This window comes from Platalea leucorodia (assembly GCF_965183815.1).
Source record: "Platalea leucorodia genome assembly, chromosome: 3".
NCBI lineage: Eukaryota > Metazoa > Chordata > Aves > Pelecaniformes > Threskiornithidae > Platalea > Platalea leucorodia.
The window spans coordinates 22643751-22653389 of NC_138825.1; positions in this window are offsets into that span (position 1 = coordinate 22643751).

Consider the following 9639-nt stretch of genomic DNA (forward strand, 5'->3'; position numbering starts at 1 on the left):
AGAGTGTGCTGGTTTTGGCTGGGATAGAGTTAATTTTCTTCATAGTAGCTCATATGGGGCTATGTTTTGGATTTGTGCTGGAAACAGTGTTGATAACCCAGGGATGTTTCAGTCATTGCTGAGCAGTGCTTACACAGAGTCAAGGCCTTTTCTGCTTCTCACCCCACCCCACCAGCGAGGAAGCTGGGGGAGCACAAGACACTGGGAGGGGACACGGCTGGGACAGCTGACCCCAACTGACCAAAGGGATAGTCCGTACTATACAGTGTCATGCTCAGCATATGAAGCTGGGGGAAGAAGAAGGAAGGGGAAGACATTCGGAGAGATGGCATTTGTCTTCCCAAGTATCCATTACACATGATGGGGCCCTGCTTTCCTGGAGATGGCTGAACACCAGCCTGCCGATGGGAAGGAGTGAATGAATTCCTTGTTTTCCTTTGCTTGTGTGCACGACTTTTGCTTTACCTATTAAATTGTCTTTATCTCAACCCACGAGTTTTCTCGCTTTTACCCTTCCGATTCTCTCCCCCATCCCACTGTGGGGGGAGTGAGTGAGCGGCTGTGTGGTGCTTAGTTGCCAGCTGGGGTTAAACCACCACAGAGAAGAAGCATGTACAGGTTAGGAGGAGTGCAGGACAGCCGATGTCAGTCAGCTGGGAATGAGCTCAAACAGCCATTCACACAAATGGATACCTGAGGCAACTAATCCCCACAAGGTGTCATAGCAGCATTTCCTAATTGAAATTTTCCTCTTTTTTTTCTTTCCCTCAGAAGTTTTCAAGTTTGGAGGTATTTTGGATGAAAACACAGGTTTTCAAACATCTATGAGAAAGAAAACATTTTTCCACGATTTTTAATGGAAAAATAGTATTTGTGTATTTTTTGGTTATTTGCATATTTTTGTGCCTACATTTCTTAGCCTACAACCAATGCGGAAAAAAAACCTCTGGCGGAGAGAGTAAAAGACTGCATCCCTCTAATCCACTGAATTTAAAAACTATCCGGATGTTTTTGAACACTGACATTGTAAGGCATACAGTGCTGGACATTTTAGCAATAGCACCCATCTTTTGCCATGTTCACTTCAGCTCCTTCCAAAGCTCTCCTGTTGCCAAAACCTTCAGCTTCTCTTTTGCCCATCAGAAGAAGGTCCCAGTCTCATCCTCAGCAAAGCTTGCGTACTACAATCATGCCTAATCAATATAAAAAATCTTAGTAGTATCAAGAACTGACTACTAGTGCTGATGGAGATGTTTTCAGCAGCTTCATCAAGCAATGCTATTGAATAGTATCAGGGCCTCTGAAAAGTTACAGATTATCCATGCCCCAGTCTTCCTGCCTTCTCCCAGAGTCCTGCCCGTTGGGTGACCAAGGAACCCATTAGAAACAAAAAGGCCTCACAAAAGAAAAGACTGAGTTTTTTATCTGAAATCAGCCATTTCAGTCCAATTCCATTCTATAAAGAACTGAAAGGCTTTTTTGTTTTTACTCCAAAGCCAAATGAAAACAATTTTTGAACTTTAACAGTTGTTGCAAAATGGAATTGTCATCTTGTGGACAGCACCACTGAGCATATGGTGTTACTGTCAAATAAATCTCGTTTAATATCAAAATGAATAACATTGCACTGATTGCATTCTTCAGTGTATTTTTAACTCACTCAAGCCCTATCTTTTCTCATCTAAATAGACCTTTCAGGGAATCTAGAAGTTTTGCTGCAGAATTGAGTCCATTTTGATACGCAACATATCTCGCTATGCAAGCTACCCATTTTGCTATGACATTTGGTTTGCTTTGCAAGGACCACCACAACAGGAAAAAGTCTGTTTGCTTCCTCTTCCTGGGAGCATTGGACATCTTACAAAAAAGCTTGTTCATCAAACTTTTACAAGTTATAGTTCAGTTTTGCTGGTCCAAGCAATTTGGATAATCTGGAGAAATATTCTTAATTTTTTCCTAAGGGGCTTAAGTCACATCAAAGCAACCCTGCATTGTTAGTGAGCTTTTAGATGTTTGCTAAGGAAAGACCCCTAGATATCCAACCATGGTTGGCCAACTGTGGCAATTTGTGCCTTCACTTCTGCAAATTTCTTAGCAATTTGAGGTTCCTTGTAGGTCTCAAATCTAAAGTGCTAAAATCTAAAAAAAAAATCTAAAAGCTAAGAAATGTATTTTAACATATTTGAACTCATGACATGCTTGTGAGGTACAGCTGTGTAACTACATCCATTACACCCCAGGGGAGCTGAGGTTCAGGGGTGTGAAAACACATCCTCGAGTATTTTGGTGCAAAGACCCTTAATGTCAAACCATGTTTGAGTAGCTGGACCAAAAGAGTTACTCAGAAAATCTGGAGCAAAATAAAGTAATGACCTGGGGTTTCTCAGCACTAGCTCATGTGAGGCAAACACCTGCATCAGCTGTACCTTCCTCATGAAGGTCCTAAGTATGTCCAGCTGTCAAGGAAACTCTGAGGCTGAAGCACTACACTTGCCCCCGGCTTTTCTTCATTTTAAAAGAGATATAGGATAATTGTTCTGCAGTTTGTCTGTGTTCAGTTTTATTTTGAAACTTTTTTGTTCTTTCTGAAATAGGAACTGCATACATAGAGATCAGGCTGAACAAGTCATTTCAGCTCCCTCTGTCTCAATTTCCCTTTCAGTACAGTGAGAATGATGAAACTTCTATGAAAGTATTGAGTACCTATGGACAGAAAGAGCAGTTTAGTCAAATTTTACCTGACACATCTCAGTATCGATTGCATGTTCTTTTCTCTGTGTCCATGTTCGTGTCAAAAGATACAGGACAAATTGTACTCACAAACTAGCATCATACTTTGAAGGGCTACATCTTCATCTGGTATTAGCAGGCAGAGCTCCGTCCACAAAGCTGTACCAGTTAACCAACAGAAGACCTATTAACTGTAGCAAGGAGCAAAGGCAAGCACAGCACTTCCCAGGGTTTTATGCTGACTTGAGCTCCTTTTGTCCAACACTTGACAAGGGGCCCAAACTAAACAGGAGACCAGAGGGCAAAGGGCAAAAGAATGATACTAATTCACAAACAGCCTCATAAAACTATTCTTGTTGGCCCTTTAAAAAGTTTTAACTGTCTGCCAAAACAACTACACATGGATGAGGTCACCACGAGCAGTCAGCAAGTCTTGCTATGCAAGAGAAAGATCTGTTCATGTTTTGCTTAAATCAATAGAGGGGTAAGTACAATAGAGGGGATCACAGTCTAGCTACCTGGCCACCAGCCACCTATTTCTTTATCAGGCAGTCACCAGAAGTGGACAAATCTGTGCTTCAGTCTTAACTTAATGGTGTCCATAGGTTAAAAAAACATATGTGATCCAGAGGTTGTTTCCATAAGATGCTGATTCCCAATTCAGCAAAGCACTTCAGGATGTGAAAGTATCATTGGTTTCATTTGTCATTACCTGCTGCTTCATGCAGAAAGGACCTACCTTGCACACAGGAAAGGAGCCTTTTGTACTACTGTGGGTCAGGGTGCTCTCAGTGTTTTCTTCACATAAACTATCTCATGAAGTAAATAAAAAAGATTGCTGAAGAACACCACCTGCTTTTCTGTTTTCAATGGGAAAAAAATCACTTTTCTCCCCACAGCTTTTTGAATCTCATAAATACATCATTTGTATACCAGATTACTGTTCAGTTCCAGATCATATTTTAAAGCATATCTTAGACTTCCATTTTTGTCTTTTGTCATAACTTCCCTGTCCTATATTCATCAAACAAAGATTAACTAACATCTCGGGTTTTGTTTGTTTGGTGTGGTGTGTTTTTCTGCCAAACAGAAAGATTATTTATTTATTTATTTATTTGGTTTGGCAAATGGTAAGGCTTTTTTCTCACATAATCTTCTTTGCAGTTCTCTTTCACTCTTGCTAAATACATCACTCTGTTAAGCAATGAAGCCTGCTACCTCTATATACTCCCCCACAAGGATCACTTCATTTATCACAGCAGTTATCATTTTATTTTGTTGCTTTTTTTACAGGACTAATAAGGATAGTTTTATGAGGTTGTTTGTGAATTAGCATCTATAATTTTCCCTTTGCCCTTTGATCTCTCTGTCTGAGACCCTTGGCAAGAGCAGAACAAAATGAGTGCAACTGAATACTAAACCATGAGAAATGCTGTGCCTGGTTTTGTAATGCGCAACAGCTGGAAGACAGGGAGCAACTTCAGTGGTGGTGCTAAGCTTATTAACGCTAGGTGAGGATTAAGGATTTCAACCAGATGAGATAATTAGCATACACATGCTCTGAAGTAAATAGAGAAAAACAGACTAGCCAAGCTCTTCAGAAACACTGGTCCAGTTAAACAGGGTTATCCGGAGCTTTGGATGCTCAAGTTTTGATGCGAGAAACCCACTTAGTTGAGCAAGTGGCTCCAAGAGGTCCAGAACTGATGGAGTCGGGTCTAAGATGTCCATGCCAGTGCAAATTTTCCGAAGGCTACAAGGACTCAGCTCATTAGCCTTTTCCTCAGTAGGAACACTAGCGTGGTGTCTGCAGGAATTTTGTCTCTTTTGAACCTCCTGCCCTCTCCAGTCTGATTGAGTTGAACCGCCAGGTTCAAAAGTAATTGAGGGAAAGGACAAACAAATATTCACTCATACACTCACACATGCATGCGCGTACACACGCTTAGAGAACACAATTGCATAAACTCCATTTCCTTAAGAAGAAAGACTAAAATTGAAGTAAGTGTTTACATGAAATAGCAAAGCAAAGCAGCCAAGGCTTTGGAAGGCTTTCAGCCAGATCCTTGTGTTCTGTAAATCAGTGTGTAGGGCAATGGAGCAGTACCGATTTGCACCAATTTGGGGCATCTGGCCCTTATTCTTGACTAGTCCATTGTATATCCAGTCTTTGCAAAATGAAAATGTCAGGTTTTTGAGACCAGGATCAAAGATGTGTTGGAAAGAAAGTTTGCTAGGGAATTGAAAACCCACAAGGGATAGAGCATGAAGGCTAAATGATATTATTTTAAAGTAATGGCTACAACATTTTCAGGAAGCTTGCTTTCCCTGGACACATCCCATTTTAAGGCATCACTGTTCAGTCTCATAAAGAACACTATTGCTGACAAAATAACCTCCAGTTCTTCTTGCTGTTTCAATTACTGCATTGATCAATTTGAAATGTCTGTTTGCTTGACATGACTGTGAGTGTAAATGATCTGAAATGCAATACGGCGTTGCAAGATGATTTGAACCACTCTTTACATCTTTCTTCCCTTCTCCAGAAGGATGACAGTGAGCCAAAAAAGAAAATGAAACCTGATTTAGGGAAGCACCTACAACAGTTATGGGCTGCCTTGATTCAATGTCCGAAATAAAATTACTATGTTGTGCTTAATTTAATAACAAAACCAAAAAAAAAAAAAAAAGGAACCACCGAGTAAGTTCCTCTGACCACAGGTTATTAGGCAGCCTTTGTTCCCAAGTGATCTGTCTACAAGGGCTTTGCAAGCTGCTGAATTTCTGTATATATAATTGTGTCTCTGTCCTGGAGCAAATCATTGTCAGGCAGGAGCCTGAGACAGTGGTCCAAGTTACACTTATTTCTACATTTCATGTGCTTCCAGGCAACTGGAACCTTCAGCTGGGATCTTTGTAAAGAAACAAAGAATAAGGCCCAAAGTGAATTAAGATTCATGCCCTCTATGGCACAAAAACTAGCTCTAGCTCTTTAGAAAATAATATCATCTAAGATGACAAGGAAATGTGTTTATAACATGTTCACTGTACACTCCAGAAGAAAACAGTTAAAAAGCAAAAGACTTGACCTTTAGGCCAGTGGCTCCTAAAGAGTGTTGAGATGGGTACCCAACTATTTCTTTCTAAGTTGGCCATTGGCATTGATATTACCATACTATAATCTTATAGAGAAAGTAATTTGATTCGCTATCCAAAAGCAAGGATGTCATGTGGAAAACAAAGCACCTTTCCTCCAGTCAATGAAAAAAAGACATCTAAAATATAAAAACAAAGCCAGCTGTTTTGGTGTGGTTTTTGTCCTTGTCTAATGAAGTGATTTGAACCACAGCTCCCAGAACCTGCCCGCTGTAGGTGAGACTTTGAACAAGAAATCAGGTATTGTTACGTGTGCACTTTTAGAGAGGCCAGGCACCAGATTTAGCAAAAGTCAGTAATCTGGATAGTGTGGAGATTGCCTGAGCAGGTATTAATTGTTCTGCACAGGTCAAATGTATCTCCTGTAATGCCAAACAAACACATAATTCATAGGTCAAAGCATGACACCTGAAAATTATAACCCACTTTTGCCTGAGTTTTCCATTGACCAACAGGCTATAGGCTTTTCTCAGTTTGTTCCTTGTTTCTTCGTGGTCGCAAGAACCACAGTAAAGAAATTAAGATTGTACCCATGTGGCCAGATTCTGGTCCAAGAAATCATACTTCCATGTATGAGAATCTGTAACCAGTTGATCATTGGTTATAACAAAACACAAACTCATCTAATTCCTTGCTCCAAGCCCACATCAGATTCAAAGTACTTCATGTCAAGTCCCTGCGCCCTGTTGTTTCTGCTACTCGCTAGATGTGTATTGGAATCTGGCTGACCAAGAAGTGCTGGGAATGTCTTCTTCTGAGAAGATATTTTGTACTGTACAAAATAGTTTTGATTTAGCCAAGCTTCAGGAAAACTTATAAAATAGAGCTGACATCAGCTCAAAATCCAGGATCCATACACCCTTAGACTTTTGGAGAAGTTCAGGCATGGAGCCTAACTTGGCCACTCTCTCAGCTGCTTGATAACAGCAAATTCATAGTGAAAGTGCCTCCAAGGAACTTCATGATGTGGCTGACAGGCATCATTTGAAGTCTTCCTCCTCCTGCACATGATGCCACAAGCCTGATACAGCGTGAAACAGCCCTACTGCTGCTCAACTCTCTTTTCACTGCTGCTTAACTCTCTTTTCACTGCTGCTTCCTCATGAATCTAAGTACCCCTCTGGCATTTCCCACAAGGGCACCTTGTTATCCACAGCAATTAAAATATATGTATGTAAGGGTGATACTGAGGAACTCCTTGTGCAGACTGTCTCCTATCTTTCAGAACATTTCAAAATCTCTGTCCCAGTTGCTAGAAGAAAATGAAGCTGTACGGTTAGGAAAATTGTCTGAAAAGATGCAATATTTGGCTTCCTTCCTCAGATCCAGAATGTACTATGTGTTCCTTGGATAATGGACAACATGCTGGGTAGTTCCAGATAAGGTATCCAATAACTCTATTTTGTGTCCCCACTTTTCTTGCCCTTGTTCCAGAGAAAATTGGATGAGTGCCTGAGAAATAATTTTATTGTGAGGAGAGTTATTATGAAAACATACTCTGCTATTTTTCATTGACCTCTAAAATGAACTCCCTAATTAAGTGCAAATGGGAAACTGACTTGGAGCAGGTTGTCTCTAATCTTGGACAAGACAGACACAGTAAAGTTTATGAACTTGATAGACTGAACCTGCCAAAAGTTGATTTTGCTTCTCTTCCATACACTGCACATAGAATATCTATAACATGTTGCTGAAAATGATGAAAAAAGGGGATTCCTTAGACATCTGTTTGCACTGAAAGAAAAAAAAAGAAAAAAAAGGGAAAAGCAGATGATATTCCAGATGATAAACATTTGTGCAGATTAATCTTTTATGCAGTAGGTTTTATCTTCTTCTTAAAGAATCTTTTCTTCTTACTGAGTTGCAACGTAATTGTAAGAAATTGCACTCATATTAAAAACAATTATGTTCCTATGTGCCATGGAACTTACTTCTACTGAATTTACATATAGGGAAACTGTGTTAACAGACAAGAAGAAGAGACTAAAATTATTTCGGTAAACTGCAATATGAAAATTTCAGCTTTTGCTGGAAGCGAACCTAAGTCTTCTGGTGAAGTTATAGGAAAATAAGAGCACATCTGAGCTACCGGAGATTTGCCACTTCAAAAATGATGGACAAAAATTTATGGCACTGGCTCACATGGATGTGCCAGGCCAAGAGGGAAATGATATAAGAATAAAGAACCCACCATATGGGTTCACTCCTTTCACACAGTCTGAGCAATGACAGTCCAGTATCAGAGAACCACTTGAAGTACAAGGTTGCAAGCTAGACTTGAGAATACCCTAAGAGGAAGGGTAGGTAGCCCTACAGGGTGCCATGCCTCATGAGGTCCCCCAGGCACCCTGCACCCATGGCAGGCACCACCACGATGGCCAGATGTTGGAGCCCCTGCAGCTCAGTCTCAGTTGCTGTTCTGTTTGCCCTACCTTGCTGCTTCTACTTTTTTTTTTTTTTCAATTGACCATAATCTTGTGCCTTACCCTCATTTTATGGCCTTGATTTCAAGGCTAGATCCACTCTTGTGGTCTCCACAAATGCTCCTTCAGCTCATGTGCTTCACAAGGGAGAGGGCACTGCCAAGGCAGATCTGACATCAGGCCAGTGGACTACAGAGGGTTTCTCTTACTACCAGGCTGTAGGGTATTAAGAGTAATGGAAAACAAGACGACTCCAAATACGACTGTGAAAGCTAAGATAATTGAAATACAGGCCATAGAATGAATTTAGCTTCTGTCTGAAAATTTTCAGGTTTTTTTTCCAGACCTCTGGCTACAGCTATGTGACTGTGTTTCTGTTATTTCCCACAGTGGTGAAAACCAGCAGTAGCTCTGCTGATATCAGTGTGAACCTGATGGAGGATCAGACTTAGACTCAAGAGATTTATTCATCTGTTTTATCCAAAAATATGTAGTCGTCATAATCTGAAATGTGTTTTGTACCTGTTCACATACATTCAAATACTGTTAAGTAATACAGATATGAAGAATATCTCTTCACCAACCCTCGTAACACATCTGCTGGAAAGATCACCTTTCATCAGAAAGGAACACTTTCTTTATGAGTGACTAAACTCCTTTGAAATCTTTTTTATTTCCCAGGGATGTATTTTTCCCCAGAAAAAAATTTACTCATGCCCCACAGGTCTCTCTTAATAAGATCTTCATTTGGCTCCTTGACTTTACCCTTCATTAGTGACTAGCATAGTACTGTCAGGCTTCTTGGCCTTAAAAATGAAGGGCCATTTTCCTCCTTTGTGCCTGCAAGCAGAGAAAATCTAGAAAGTAGAGTTACAAATGCATGAGGAAACTGATGCTTCTCTCATTACAACAGATTGTTGTAATAAATGACTGATTTACACCAATGCAAGTGACATGAAAAAGAACATCTGCAGTACTGTAATATGAAGAAATAGAGCAAGAAATGTCAAGTGACATGAGAAAGGTCATGAAAGCAGATTCTGGGGTTAGAATTTGCTCACACTTCTGCACTCCAGCATGTATAAATGTTTGTTGCATCTTTCTTTTTACTCAAGTACTAAGAAGCATCCAAACGTGAATACATACTGTTTGTAGCATATCTAAGGACTGTGAAGGTGATTTCAGAGTGTTCTGAATACGAGGGGAGCAGGACTTTTTCTCTGACACAGATTTACTACCTGCCATTTGGCAAAAAAAGTAACAACTTTCCATTTTTAGCCCTCTCTCTTGCAAAATGCTGAATGGCCTCAATTCTCCTGATGCCTAGAAC